This window comes from Drosophila innubila, assembly GCF_004354385.1.
Source record: "Drosophila innubila isolate TH190305 chromosome 2L unlocalized genomic scaffold, UK_Dinn_1.0 5_B_2L, whole genome shotgun sequence".
In the NCBI taxonomy this organism is placed as follows: Eukaryota; Metazoa; Arthropoda; class Insecta; order Diptera; family Drosophilidae; genus Drosophila; species Drosophila innubila.
In genome coordinates this window covers 7,829,095-7,845,551 of record NW_022995373.1, presented here as the reverse complement: position 1 = coordinate 7,845,551, position 16,457 = coordinate 7,829,095, and the positions used below count along the sequence as shown (strand labels likewise).

General features: G+C 36.2%; 1 long non-coding RNA gene across 1 annotated transcript; it reads left to right on the top strand.

Annotated features, from left to right (window-relative positions):
* Positions 1-7,221: 7,221 nt before the first annotated feature.
* On the top strand, positions 7,222-7,456 carry LOC117782706. Its single transcript, XR_004617320.1, has 2 exons — positions 7,222-7,300; positions 7,368-7,456. It is a non-coding gene; the product is annotated as an uncharacterized LOC117782706 (long non-coding RNA).
* The last annotated feature ends 9,001 nt before the right edge of the window (positions 7,457-16,457 follow it).

Here is a 16,457-nt window from a genome sequence, read left to right as displayed (position 1 = left end):
GATGGGCATTGGAATTGCAGCAGTACGATTTCGAAGTGGCATATCGCAAAGGAAAACTGAACGTAGTGGCAGACGCATTGTCGAGGCAACCGCTAAATGAGGATGTCTGCGCTCGGGTTGAAATTGGAGAGGAGACAGCGGAAACTGGCGGAACTGATGTAAACTGGATACATAAGATGCTACGGAAGATTCGGAAGGAGCCCAGAAAATTCCCAGACTACCTAGAAGAATCTGGCAACTTATACAGACACATCCCCCACCGAGCAGGGCACGAGGACGTGACATCCTGGAAATTGTGTGTCCCATCACAGAGAGGCAACGTGTATTACACGAGAATCACGACATAGCAGCAGCGGGACATACCGGAACACGGAAAACGATAGCTCGGGTGGCGGCACGTTATTACTGGCCAGGATTGCACCGAGATGTCCGCAACTATTTACAACGATGTGAAGTTTGCCAGCAATACAAGCCGAACCAGTTGCAGGCAGCCGGCAAGATGCTCACTCAAATTCCAGAAGAACTATGGGCCACGGTGTGCGCAGATTTCGTCGGACCATTATCACGATCAAAACACGGGAATACAACACTACTGCTATTTATAGACCGGTTCTCAAAATGGACTGAATTAGTACCAATGCGTAGCGCAACGGCGGCAGCCCTCCAAAAGGCATTCAGTGAAAGGATTTGACGTGCCAAAACCGAAAACGGCGCACAATTCACCAGCAAGGCATTCAAGAGTTTCGTGCAGGATTTGGGGGTGAGACACCAGTACACGGCACCAAAAACACCGCAGGAAAACCCCACGGAAAGAGCGAATCGCACAGTAAAGACGATGATTGCTCAATATGCAGGAGCAAACCAACGCTGTTGGGATGAGGCTTTACCAGAAATCATTTTGGCCGTCATTACCAGCGTGACAGCATCCACGGGATACACACCAGCATTTGTGACACAGGGTCGAGAGCCTCGACTTCCCCAGGCTTTATATGATGAGGTGGCCATCGGCACAGGACGGACTACACAGTAACCGCAAGCAAACGCCAACAAACTCAAAGAAATATTCGAAATAGTGCGGAGAAGTTTAGAGTAGGCAGCGCAGGATCAGGCAGTTATTACAATCCACGCAGGAGACTATGGAAACCAAGCGTGGGGGAGCAAGTGTGGCTAAAGCAACATAATTTATCCAATGCAGTGGAGGGATTTGCGGCAAAACTGGCACCTAAATTTGGAGGACTTTACCAGATCGTGTACTTCATATCGCCGGTAATTTGCATATTACATTCGCAAGCGGATAAATAGATACCACACGTGACGACGGAGGAAACAAGGTCAGATTAACATTTTTTTTTAAGATCTCGCAGAGCGCCCACGCAGCTGGACATTGAAGGACAAGTGACATGATGAGTAACACCGCCCGCAAACCCACAAGGCTGCCTTTTGAGGAGCTGATCGGCGTGCCCTGGCCTCGGGACGTGATAAAGGAGTCCCAGCGGATGAACCCCGATCGGCGCAGGGTACACCTGGTGTGGGAAGAGAGACTTCGCTACAAGATTAAGGCGTGACAGGGGCGGATCCGCGTGTCCCGAGAGGTGACAAAATAGAGGGTGGAAATAAATAAAAATGTAAATAAAAAAAATAACAAAATATATATATCAAACAAAGACTTGTCATTTGGTTACCCGAAGAAAGAGGGGAGTGTAAGGAACAACAATGTGCTCCCCACAACAATTGCACATTTTCAGCGCCGCCTCTGACAAACACGCGAGCAGAGATCCCGTTACCTACAGCTGCCTAGAGTATAAAAGGGCAGCCAAAAGCGCATGCGGGACACTTCGAGCAGAACGAGTAACACCGATCAGTCCTTGCAATAGCAGGACAGACCATCAATCCTTGTTGTCACAGGACCCTCCGAAAACATAACTTTGCAGTAGCAAGTTATAGTCCTTGCTGTCGCAGGACGCATCAGGGATAACTTTGCAGTAGCAGGTTATAATTCTTGCTGTCGCAGGAAACATCGAAGATATCCTTGCTGTAGCAGGATATAGTCCTTGTTATCGCAGGACACAACAGAGATAGCCTCGCAGTAGCAGGTTATAATCCCCTCTGTCGCAGGATCCATCGTAGATATTCTCGCTGTCGCAGGGTATTGTTCCTGCTGTCTCGGAAGCAGAAAAGATATCCTCGCTGTCGCGGGTCGTTGTCGGTCATACTCCTTGCTGTTGCGGGACCTAGTGTATTTCTCCATGCTGTAGCAGGACATAGTCTTAGTCGTCCTCGCATTAGCAGGAGTAGGGCCAACCCAGCGGTGAGCGGGCAAAATAAGCGGAGAATTCTTTAAGAGCGCAGGATCGAGTCATTTATACTCCTTGCTGTCGCAGGACCTAGTTAATCCGTCCTTGCTGAAGCAGGGCATATATTTAATTGTCCCTGCAAGAGCGGGACACGGGGAATTTATTCTTGCTGTCGCAGGATCTACATTCGGCAATCCTCGCTGTCGCAGGACTTGTTCCCGATACCCTTGCAGTAGCAAGTACGAGAGACGAATCGAGCTACAACAAGGGGTGAAACCAGCGATACCCGGCGATAGACGAACCTTCATCGGATTCCAAGGATATCGGCCAGAGACCCGAGAATATCATTATCAAGAGAATATCATAACATCGAAATTTAAAAAAACCTACTTGAAATTTAAAAAAGTCGGCCATTGTGTCGCTAATAAACGATTACCATTATATATTGAATATCTTTCTGCCTTTTTATTTATTCGCAAGTGCTGCATAATATAAATTTGTTGCACGAACTAATAGCGCCAACCGTGTTAGCCCGGTGAAGCCCTTAAGGATCGTTACAACATTCTCTATCCGGAAAGACAGCCTTTTTTATTTTATTTGGTTCTTTTTTTCATCAATTTTTTATTTTTCAAAAGTTCATGCAACTTACAATTTAATACTATGTGGCATCGCTTTCATATCAAATTTGCGCGATCGATAAACATTTTTTTAAAAAATCGGTGCAACCCTGTTTTATCTTTGTGTAATCGACATCAAACGTATTGAGCATCGGTTAATTTTGCTTAAAAGTTTTAAGATGCCAAAAAACCGTACACAAAAAATTTCGATCATCGTGGTTGCAAGAACCCGCGCTGATGAATTGGATGTGCCAAGATGCCACAGACTCTTAAAAGGCATACTGCAAATTGGGTGTTGGGAAACCTAGACAACTGTGCAGTTCGCATTTTGACGCCAAAGACATTCTATAAAGTACCTGATAGTTGCCTTTAGGTTATCAGGTCAAATGAGAAAACTATGTTTGTCCTGTTTTTGTGCTCCAAAAAAAAGTCTGTCCTTTTTAGCTCGGTACCCAAAAAAATGGTTACTAAATCCTATATTCGTGACAATTATGGTACACTACTTTGAACACCTTTATCGCCGAGACTATACAAGTTAGAGCAACCAAATTTGGTGACAATACTCCGAGGACGTTGGCCTATATCAAGTTTATTTAAAAATTTGGCCACGTCCGTTCATGTAAATGATATAGAATCTAATAACAAGAGCAATTTTAAAGCTACAGTCAGTCGAGATCGGTTAATAAACAAAAAAAAATATTGGTATATGGAGGACATATAATCACCTGGATCTCAGAGACTATATGAGCTAGAGCTACCAAATTAGGTGACAATACTGCTATATTGCTATGCTTGATCACGCAGATCAAGTTTGCTTTAGAACAGCGGTGGGCAAGCCCTTGCTCTCGCTGCTCCCAGTGCTCCGACTACAACAACAACTTTTGACGCTGCGCGCAAATCATTTATGACCCCCCCAATAAAACTAAACAACAAACACACAGCAAATGCTCGAGTTTCGGCTGCGACGCGTACGGTCATAAAAGAGTTCATTTTGCTATGATTTATGACTTCAGCAGCGTCTTGTACACTGTGTGAAAACGTAAAGTTGGTTTTGATGCGTTTTGATTTTTACCACATAATAAGGGGGTAACAGCAGGAACACATGTTATGTTAATGTTATAATAACATAAAATCATTTTAGTTATACATGTTTTATGCTATATTAACATAAAGGGTGTTCACTTCACAGTGGCAGCATGGCAGCGGGCACATGTGCATTACTGAAATCGTTAGCATCCCTTTACATTTCAGTCCTGCCCAGGAATTTGTATTTCAGTTTCATAATTTGGCTTTAGAACGTTTGATCTTCCTGGTAGTCTAGATGCTAGACTTGACAATCTATGTACAAAAGTTGCCGGCTCAAATGTGGAATCTCTTTCCATGTTTTTAATTTATTTTTATTCGATGCGGTCATTATTAACAATATATGTATATATATAAATCTCTTTGTCCAACTGACTCACTGACTGACTTAGCGTTGTACAGCCTAGACGGTTTGACGTACGACCTTGAAACTTGGCCACAATATTCTCAAGATAATTTCATCGGTAGATAACGCTGCGTTTGGCCAAAATCGATCTGTAAGAGCGTCAAAATGGAGTTCAAAGCTCACATGTATTTTCAGTTTACATATAGTAGAGTTTGATTAAACGAGGTATTCAGTGGCGAAGTGGTGTAGAGGATGGTGTGTTAGATTCAGAAGCAGAAGGTCCGGGTTCGAATCTCGCCTGATCATGGTTTTTTTTTAAAACAATTTGACAAAACAAAGACATACATTTACTTAATTAACATATAGCAGTGTTTGGTCAGCTGTCGAGTTCAGTACTTAAGTAGTGCAGAGGATGGTGTTGCTAGACCCAGGTGCAGGGATGCGTAGGTTCATTTCCCACACCAGGCAGGACTTTTTTTTATTTTTTAATTAAATTTTATTAAAATATTTTACAACTTGGTCAAAATCGGGTTACTATATCATATAGGTGCAATAGGAACAATCGGGCTCAGAGAACTTTTTGAAGTGAAACTTCTATAGGCGCGTTGGGAGTGAATCGAAAATACGCTTGACCGCGTGCTTTACGAAAAACCGACACCATAAAAGAGAGCTTGATAAAGCTTTAATATGTTCTCTTAGATGCTCTCAGCACTGATTTATTATTAGGTTGGAATATCAAAGCTCTGACTTTGCTACTCCTAATTACATACATACACATGTACATACATACATATGTATGTGTATGCAAAGCTCTAAGCTGCTCTTTCTACTCTGAGTCAAAAGCTCTAAGCTTGGCTTGCTTCTCGTTACGTTATCGCATGTTCCTCACGTGTTTGTTTTGCGCGTCATTTTAACATGTATGTATATGTATGTATGTATGTATGTATGTATGTATGTATGTATGTACGTATGTATGTACATATGTATAAGAATGGATTAGTTGAGTGCTTAATTTGTGCAAGTGAAACTTCGCACGCTCTGTGTTTAAGCATATGTATGTATGCATGTACATATGTCGTATGTATGTATGTATGTGTGTATGTATATGTACATATTCTATATGTCTATTTGTATAGTTTGTACATATAGTGTGTTTGGTTTTCTATGTCTTGTAAGATCTATTTGCTCTTCACACGACGACAGTTTTCAATGACACAGCGAGAATTCTAGTGACAAGCAAACTTGTATAAAGAAGTGTGCAAAAGAAAAATGGAAAAATTGTCATCTTGAAGTAAAAAAAAACAGGCCTCTACCGTATGCACTCTTAGGAAGTTTCACTTCTATCGCGTAACTTCTTACGCACATTTTTTTTGTTTTTCAAGTTATCCCAACCAAACTCACAAATTGTGTTTTTTTGACCATATATTACACCCTGACCAACTTTTGTCAAAATCGGATGACTATATCATATAGCTCTCATAGGTACAATCAAGCTCAAATTAACCTTTAGTATGAAAAACTTTTTTGTATATTAAGACATTTTAACCAAACTCACAGATTGTGTATTTGAGACTGCCTATTACACCCTAACCAAATTTGGTGAGCATCGGGTAACTATATTATATAGCTGCCATTGGAACAATTGGATAGAAATTAACTCTTAGTACGAAAATTATTGTTGTTTTTTGGGCTATCTCAAACAAACTCACAGAATATGTCTTTTTTACTAAATGTTACACCCTGTTCAAATTTGGTCTAAGTCGGATGAATATATAATATAGCTGCCATATGAACGTCAGTTTAAAATCCCACAAAAAAAAACTCTACACGAGGTAAAAGTCTAGTGACGAAAGCAATTTCTAGCCCCAAAATTTCTGATATCCAATTTTGTGACGAACAAAATTCAGTTTATTCTACAAATTTTAAATAAATAAAAAAAGCGAAAATTGGCATTGTGCACTGTGAGCAAAAAGGGTGAGCTTCTTTGTACATAAAAATTATTTAAAATAAAATTTTTTACCAATAGGCCCCAACAGGCCCATGAAATCTGCAATCATTTAAATTTTTCCCCTTCCACTTACACCCCCGTATCGCATGACCCAGGTTGGTTAGAAAAAGTTTTTTTTACGCCATTTTGTAAGTTAGGACTAAACTTTTCGATCGGTATATAACTCGATCTCATCAGTCGTAGCAAATTATCCAACTTAGCTGTATATATTGTTAGTCGCCTTTCGTGATGCTTTCGTCACTAACGCGAACTGCCGTCCGCAGTGATTAACCTATAATATGAAAAACTTTTATATTTTTTGCAATTTCTTAACCAAACTCACAGATTGGCTTTTGCACGCCAAGTATCGAAGTTTTCTTTTACAAAAAATGTTATATTACATAAATTTGTTGCTACTTATTGCATTCAGCACGAAATTTCAAACGACAAAACATTTTAAATTTTTTTCTAATAACTGATAATAATTGCATCGTACGAACGGTAAAAAACGTCGAAGTCTGATTTGTATAAGAAGGTATCATGTCATTTAGCAAGTACTAATTACTGATCTATCAGAAGTAAAAAATAATAATAAACTGATAAAAAAAACGTGCTGAATAAACCCAATGTTAGAAATAACGATCCTTTGCTTTTAAATGGCAGAAACTGCAGTTTAAATGCCTTCGTTTGCACATATTTTTGTTACTTATATTACAAACACGTCAATGTGATTGGATTTCAGAATAAACAAATTTGTGTGGTGCCCGGGTTACAGAATATTTTATAGATAAATATTGAGTGTCCGAATTATTAGGTTGTCCGAGTTAACAAGTGTCCGAATTATTGAAATAGTATTGTCCAAATCCATAAAAAAAATTTATGTCCGATCAGATTATATTTGATCATAATGTTGACGGGGTTTCCAAAAAGAAGCACCTAAAAAGATATTCGTCTTTTTTCTCGGCTTTGTTGGGTAAATATCTAGGATCTTTTTTGCATCTATTTTTAATTTGTATTCATTTAATTTTATTTTGCTTCAGACGCTATTCAATTAGTCGATACAACAAAGCCGACAGAAGAGTTTCTGCGCAGCGCAGTGCTTTGTGTTAAGCATAATTATAACAAACAATAAAAAACAAAATTGTCAACATAGAAAATGTAAATATAAATTAGATTACATGAAAACAAAAATATCCTGGGAGTGAAACGCTAGGGAATGTCTGGGGAATTTATAGTACATTTTTTCGAGAAATCCTTTTGGAAAGTTTGAAAGGAAACGTTAGGGAATCCATGAGAATCTTTCATCAAAAATCATACTTAAAGAATATGCCTTAAAAAACATTGGGGAATCTGAGGATTATTATTCGAAAGTCATGGAGGAAAAAGTATGGAATATGCCTTACAAAACATTGTAGAATCCGTGAGAATCATTATTCGAAAATCATGGAGGAAAAAATATGGAATATGCCTTAAAATACATTGGGGAATCCGCGAGGATTTCTCGGCAGAGTTCTACGACATTTCCCTAAGAAATAACTTCAGAGAAACATTAGGGTTCGTTCCTAGGAATTCGCGATGTTAAATTCCTCAATCATTTTTATACAAAAGGCTCAATGTTTCCTCAATGACCATGGAATGTTCCTCAACTTTTCCTCAATATTTCTTTGAGGTCCAGTTCTGCTGGGTAACGACAGAAACAATTTCACACATCAAGAATGTGACCGTAAGCAAATTATACCCATTACTAAAAAACTAAGTAAAAGGGTATATTGTGTCTGTTGGAATGTATGTAAACGGGAAAAGAAGGCATCTCCGACCTTTTAGGGTATATATATTCTTGATCAGCGTCAAAGCCGAGTCGATATAGCCATGTGTCTGTCGTCGTCTGTAACATACCACAAAAAAACCTCTACACGAGGTAATTTCTAGTGACGAAAGCATATTCCAGCCCAAAAATTTCTGATATCCAATTTTGTGATGTAAAAATAAAGTTTAATATACAAATTTTAAATAATAACATAAAGTAATAAAAAAAACTAGTGGGCCGGTGCTACAGTCGAGCATATTTGACTGTCGGAGACGCCCTACTTACTATGGTGTTGTAATATTTAGCAGACGTGGGCATAAGTAGTATGTAAGATTGTATTATATTGTAAATGGTATTATTTATTAATTATATTTATCGCACTGTAAATATAATTAATCATTTATCGATTGTTATAAAGCGCCCCCTGGCGTGAATAAGAATTAGCTTAAGAATGCATGGTTGTGAAGGAGAAAGAGGCAAGCGTGACTTTTGCAAGCGACGCCGTCCGAGATAGACGCAAGTGAATAAATTATCCAAAGAACCGCAAATATATGAGTGTCTAATTACAAAAAGTTAATCAGACTATAATTCAGAAGTGGTATAAAGACTACGTGCGTTTGTGAAAATTTTTTGCATTGACTTAAATATAAATAAACGTACAGATGGACTCAACCATCAATTTAAAAAATTTAAGCTTGGCCGAAATTAGAGCGTGGTGTGATAAACTTAAACTGCCAACACGAGGCAACGAAAATTCGCAAAGCATAGGCGACAAAATGGCGGCGGCAAACGACAAGAACGAACGCCACAATGACTTGGTGGTGAAATTCAACAAGATGGCAACGCTCATTAAATGGTTGCAGAACTTCTGGCTTAGCAAGTTCAACTTGTCTGCTAATGCAATTTGATAAGTCATTTAACTGGCGAATAAATCGTCAAAGCTTTAAGCCATTTTTGTCATTCGTTTTAATAACACTGTGTTTAAGTGTTCTGAAAAACGATTCTACTGGAGCATTACTGGGCCTTTTAGTAGATTTATCAATAAAATGTCCAATAATATTGGTCCAAAATGGCGTATACACAATATACTTATTTATAATTTAGTCCAACATTTTTGGACACAAATAGGTATTTAATGTACAGAAGATGCTCATATTTTGTGATACGAGTTTCTGTACTTTTGTACGTATTTTTTGAAATTTAACTCTAAATGGAATTTTTTTAGCAATAGACTGCAATGTTTGATCTTTAATAACATTGTTAGATTCTGCCAAAATTATATTATCCATTGAGTTAAGTGTGGATGGCTGCTCAGAATAATTTGAAAAATAAAGAATAACATCATCCACATTTCTATCAATATTTGGAAAAGAAGAATGATTGCAATATATTTGAACCATTCTTCTAAATCTCCAGCATTGTTTATTGAGTAAGCACAACCCAAAGCGTTTCTTAAAAACGTTCTGAGTTTAATATTGTTCAAAGCCAACAACTTCGTCTATGTTGACACATAATTTTGCAGTAATGGCTTGCAAAATTGAACAGACTTTTGGGCATAGTGACACTAATATTATAAACGAAATTATAACAAATTTCGTTATATGTCGCTAGATCTATGTTATTATACTCTTTAAAATGGCCCAATTATTGCAAGACTAACATCGGTGGTTATTCTTCTGCAAAGAGTCAATTTCAGCTTATTTTTTTTTGCAAAACTCCGGCAGATCATATAAATCTGCGTATATCATATGATGTATGATTAGAAGAATTGCATGTGCGACAGGAAAACAATTTTCTGGAATATGAGCAACCAATGAATATAAAAATATACGTTTTTTAACGAAAGCTTATCGGTGTCACTATATTTCCAGTAGCATCAATATGTAGAGTGTGCGGTTTTATATGGGTCAAAAGCATATTTATATGTTCTTTGTCCCATAAAAAAACTTCTAGTTTCGTGGAAAGAAACTGAATAAAATGAGAAAACCCATTGGAAATCATATCGTAGGCATCCTTAAACGGATCCTTCTCGAAATCAAATTTTCGATTTTCCTCCAAAATTAAATTTCTGTAAAAGGGTAATTTCTCATTGGTAATCCGGTCATTACCAAGTCTAGCTCGAGACATATTGAGACTGTTTAATTTTTGGGATCTATATTCAAACGCAGTTCTGTTTCTAATAGCAGCCTTTTCAATCTGTTAATAGATCTGGACTGCGTTGATTTTTATATCAATTGTCTGGGAAATTTGTGGACTACTTGTGTATACATTAACAAGCCCATCATAAGACCACGAAACAAAATGTGGTTGCATGATGGATGTTTACAGTATCCATATGCAACAAACGACTTTTTTTAATCTTACATTTTTAAAATATAAAACACACGCAAAAAAGAAGTGTAAGCTTCTCGAAGAATGTGTTCTATACTTCTTTTGAAAAAACGACATAATTCATTTAAAGCGACTTTAAATGAGAAGTACTCATTTCAGTGTCAAAATTTATGCAATCTGAAAATGTTGGCGACTTTTCAAATTAGCTATTAAATGAACTGATCTGTTTAAGCTTTCGTTAGATTTGTAGCATTTTTTCCTAAAGCATTTAAATGCACCTTCATAATATTATTGGACGAACTATTATCAGTGCAACTAAATATAGAAATATTATTAGTGTCTATGTTTGTAATAATAATAATAACTAATAATCAATTTTGAACTAGAAATATTATTAGTGTCTATGTTTGACATATCACTAATACTATTAATCTAAGTTCAAAGAGTTAAACTACTCTTATTTTCCTGAATATCCTTTAAGCGTTTCTCCCGAATCTGAAAAAAAAATCATTTTATAATACATATTGGGCCTATATATAGAACACTTACTCGCTTAAAACTTTTGTTTATAATTTTTCTCTGGTGAACATTATCTGTCAGTTAAACACCGGCCCATTTTGCTCTATAAGCTTATTGTTAACAATAAGAAATCTATATTCAAAAATCAGGCTGTCTTAGATTTTCAACTGGATATATTATGTTCAGGTCGATCATCCTCAATAGCATTTCTGAATAGGTTTTGGAAAAAGTTTATTTTTTATTTAAAAGAGTACAATACGAAAAACAACAAATATTTTAATATGCATCGTACATAAGTGTGTGTATTTTTTGTAAAAAAATTCTAAAATAGTTTCACAATTTTAAAATATAAGATATAATTTTATCTTTTACATGTGTATCGGATTAATGTAGCTATTAATATATTTAAACAAACTTGTAGAGCTGGGTATACAAGAACTTGAATGTAAAATCTCAACATCTTTACACTCATACAACGGGACGAACACTTGCAAAACCAATATCCCTTTTTCAGGATGTATAACCACACACACTTATACAAACATACAAGCACTGCCTATAACATATAATTAAAAGACATACCTTTTGCCAATTCTCGAAACATTTTAAGCTACTTTTTAGATTAAATCGCGCACAACAATTTCTCTTTATGTTTTTTCACATAAACAGACTTCTCGGAATGCAGCTTTAAAGTTCCGTTATGTACAAGACTGCCACCTAGTTTAATATCGACGCATATTTGCGAATCAGGTTGGCAGCCCACATTAACATATGGCGACAATGCGCCAAAATACATTAATATATAATATATAATAATACATAATTGATCTGCCTGCAATATAGAGGAATCTACATACCAAGTTTGGTGTCACTAGCTTTTAAATTATTCTTATAATTAGGAAATGAAATTTTCCATGGCCAAATTCTGAAACAAACTTGATCTGCTTGCAATATAGAAGAACCTATATAAGAGCCTCAAAATTAGGAGTATACAATACAGGGGCTGTACACATTTTAACTTTAAGCGATTGAAAAGCTTGCTCTGCCGATTCAGCCCATTCGAATTTCTTTCGGGTTGTTAATCAGTCAATGGTGAAACTTTAGGTGCTTATTTTTTGATCGGTCCTATCGGTCCTACTCAAGTTTTACGATCGGAGAGCAGCTTAAACAAGCTGAGTTCCTTACAAAAATAGCAGGACTTGCTTCCTTGAAGGAAAGAGCATGAAATGACTTAATCATTTTCCAATTTGGTTGGTAAAAAAGAAAAAGATGCATATAGTCAGTATTTTGGTAAAAATCAAAATTCTTTATGGGACCACTATTACAAAAATAAATATATTTTTAGACATCTAGCTTAAATACCTGTGAAAAGTTTTCCAATTCAAAATTGTTCATATAAACTTGCTCATTTTATTTTATTTATTTATTTATGCACGACTAAAAGCAGTCGACAAAGAAAAAATTAACAAGTATAAAGATTAAGTTAAGGATTACAAATACAAATAAAATTAAATATAAGTTATGAACTGTAAAGAAAAAAAATTAAAGTTAGATCTGGGATAAGCAAAAATTATAAATGATCCAACATTTGTTGCAACGATTGGGAAAAACCCAGAAAAACCTAATCAGATCAATAAAGATTAGTATTGTATTAATAGAATGAATGTTTGACTAGTTTTAAGTAACATAACAAGTTATTAGTATTAGTAAGGCCAGGATTTAACGATAGGTAAAGAAAAGTGCGGATTTTAGGAAGGGAGAGGCAGAGAGAGTTCTGAGGAGAAAACGTGAAAGAGGCTATTAAAGTTAGTGCATAAAACACGAAACGAACCTTGTGAAGCGTAATCAGTAAACCTGCGGGGGGCCGAAAAGGTGAGGCGGGCCAGAAGGATCTAGAATCAATCTCGCCAATAATCAATTTGTGAAGAAAAACAACACTAAGTTTTCCTTCGATTAATTAAAGACGGAAGATTGAGAAGACGAAATAAGTACGGTGGTAAACGAAGGTTGGGATCCCAGCTAAAACCACGTAAGGCGAAAAGCAAAAATTGCTTTTGAACTGATTCAATTCGATTCTGGTTTTTAATTGAAAAGAATGCGCAAAACGAAAAAAAAATCTTTACATGTGTATTTCGGATTAATGTAGATATTAATATTTTTAAACTTACTTGTACTGAGCTGGGTATACAAGAACTTGAATGCAAAATCTCAACATCTTTTAGACTCATACAGACGGACAGACGAACATTTGCACAAAACCAATATCCCTTTTCAGGATGTATAACCACACATACTTACACAATCATACAAGCACAGCCTGTAACATATAATTGCATGCAATACCTTTTTCAATTCTCGAAACATTTTAAGCTATTTTCTAGATACGATCGCACTACTATTCTCTTTTTTTCACACACTCACAGACTTCTCGGAAATGCATCATTAAAGTTCCGTTATGTACAAGACTGCCACCTAGTTTTATACCGACATATTTTTGCAGAAGTAATCAGGCTGGCAGCCCATATTAACATCTGGCATCGACAATAATTATAAATAAAACATCTGGTACTTCATGAGCTACATTTTCTGCTCCCTTTTCTTTTTTTTTTCTTTGAATAAATATGTATCGCCATCAAGGCAATTATTGTATCGTTATCAGATGACATGTTTACTCTGAAAACTTTACAAATGATGTTTTGCAAGCAATGTTTAATATAGTTAGTGGAATGAAATGTAATCGTTCGACGAACAGTTCGTCAAACAAATTCGACTGTGGATGGCCTGCTTTAGGGCAATGCAGAATTATATCATCGCGAAATAAACACTCTGGAATCAATACGCCACAGGCTTTCCATAGCCTTAAAACTCAATATCGCAGATTAAAGTGGAGCAAAAAATCAAAAATCAAATCAAAAAACAACAAATTAAGCTGGAATGGTGGTGCAGCAGCAGCAACAACAATTGACAACGCCTTTCGCCTGATTGAGGGCTGCAGGCTCAAATAGAGCAGCCGGTGCTACGGCAGCAAGGCCTGCAGCAGGCGGTGCTGCGGCAGCAAGGTCTGCAGCAGCAGGCGCTACGGCAGCAAGGCCTGCAGCAGCAGGTGCTACGGGAGCAAGGCCTGCAGCGGCCGTGGTGTTACGGTGTGGTCGTACGGTACAACCACAATAAACAACAAGGTAAGTTAAGCAATCCACAAAGAAATTGTTATTAAAATACTAATTACTTTTACTGCTTCCAGATGACAACACACAAGCCTCGCAACCTCCATTCTCCAACGGACTTAATGTTGGGCGGCGTCTGCTTCCTTTTCCGCTTCCTTCTGCTTTGCCGGCTTTGCTGCTGTCATATAATATATATGTAAATTACAATATTAAAAAAAAGAATAAACTTTATAACTTAACTCCTTTCCGCACCACCATTGAGGTAGAGTTAACAGCGCGTTTTTTTTAGTGTGGTATCCCCAGTAGGCCTAATCCACAACACAAACTTTTGTCACAAAAGTTTTGTGTATTTACTTAAATACATTTATTATTATGTTATGTTCAAAATGTATAAATATGTATATTATTTGAAAACATATGAACTAAGCTCACATATCTTGCAAATAATATTTTCTGAATTGGTTTTATAAAGTTTTTTGGTACAAAGCTCACATATAAAACGAATACAATTAGAGCATCTGGACTCTGAGAATGATGTTGTCTTAAACGCGCAGTGAAGACATAAATCATTTCAAATTCAGAATTTTATCAAACATTTCGCTTCTGTATAAGTCATTAGACTTTAAATTTGTAAGTGAAACGTTCGACACATACGATTCTGCAAACTGTAAAATTAAAATTCCGCAATTGTAATCATCCAATTGCTTGTGATGTTGTATTGAAGCCACTGAATAATTTTCTTCTGGCTTCAAGCGTTTTAAATTCTGAGATAGTAATTTTCAAAAACTAACTGTGGTTTCCCAAATGGGTCTAAAAGACTATCTCGTTTTTCGTTTGATTAATAAATAGTATATAAAAATGATTCTCGAAACAATGAGGTATTATTAAATTGGTATTATTATTTAAACCACTTTTAATAACCTCCTCATTATTGAAGCAATTTTTTTGAGTTGACAAGTTTATAAAGACTCATCCCCATTTTCGTATAAAATGGCTGTTAGGCAAACATCGACAATAAAATTTGTTAGCCACTGGCAGCCGTTTAACGAAAATAAATCTTTTATAGTTATGTGAAACATAAAGGCAGGTGAATTGATGCCAGCATGTAAACATGAAAACAAAGTTTCACAAATTAAAATGTAAAGTTCTGAAATATTACTTAAATTGCTATGCTTTTTTAAAAGTGGACAAATATTTCTTATTTGAAATCCATTTTAAAAGCATTCTTGCCCTCTATTGAAGTGTAGGAATGGTCATGGCATATTGATGCCTCATGATTTTCTTGGATTTTTAATAAACTAGAAAAATCACTTCTGAGCATACCTACTTTAATCTTTTATTTAGCGATTTTTCCAACTTTCCTTATGCTTGAAAGCTTTCGCTTACGACATTTCATCAAAACCTTTTTTAGATTTTGATATAAAATGTTTTCTCGTGGCCTCACAACCATTTCATTAAATGGTTGCAGAACTTCTGGCTTAGCAAGTTCAACTTGTCTGCTAATGCAATTTGATAAGTCATTTAACTGGTGAATAAATCGTCATAGCTTTAAGCCATTTTTGTCATTCGTTTTAATAACACTGTGTTTAAGTGTTCTGAAAAACGATTCTACTGGAGCATTACTGGGCCTTTTAGTAGATTTATCAATAAAATGTCCAATAATATTGGTCCAAAATGGCGCATACACAATATACTTATTTATAATTAAGTCCAACATTTTTGGACACAAATAGGTATTTAATGTACAGAAGATGCTCTTATTTTGTGATACGAGCACCTGTACTTCTGTACGTTTTTTGAAATTTAACTCTAAATGGACTTTTTCAGCAATAGACTGCAATGTTTGATCTTTAATAACATTGTTAGTCTCTCCCAAAATTATATTATCCATTGAGTTAAGTGTGGATGGCTGCTCAGAATAATTTGAAAAATAATGAATAGCATCATCCACATTTTTATCAATATTTGGGGAAAGAAGAATGATTGCAATATATTTGAACCATTCTTCTAAATCTCCAGCATTGATTATTGAGTAAACAACCCAAAGCGTTTCTTAAAACGTTCTGAGTTTAATATTGTTCAAGCCAACAACTTCGTCTATGTTGCGACACATAATTTTGCAGTAATGGCTTGTACAAAATTGAACACAGACTTTGGGCATAGTGCCACTAATAATAAACGAAATTATAACAAATTTCGTTATATGTCGCTAGATTTATGTTATTATACTCTTTTAAAATGGCCCAATTATTGCAAAACTAACATCATTCTTCTGCAAAGAGTCCATTTCAGCTTATTTTTTTGCAAAA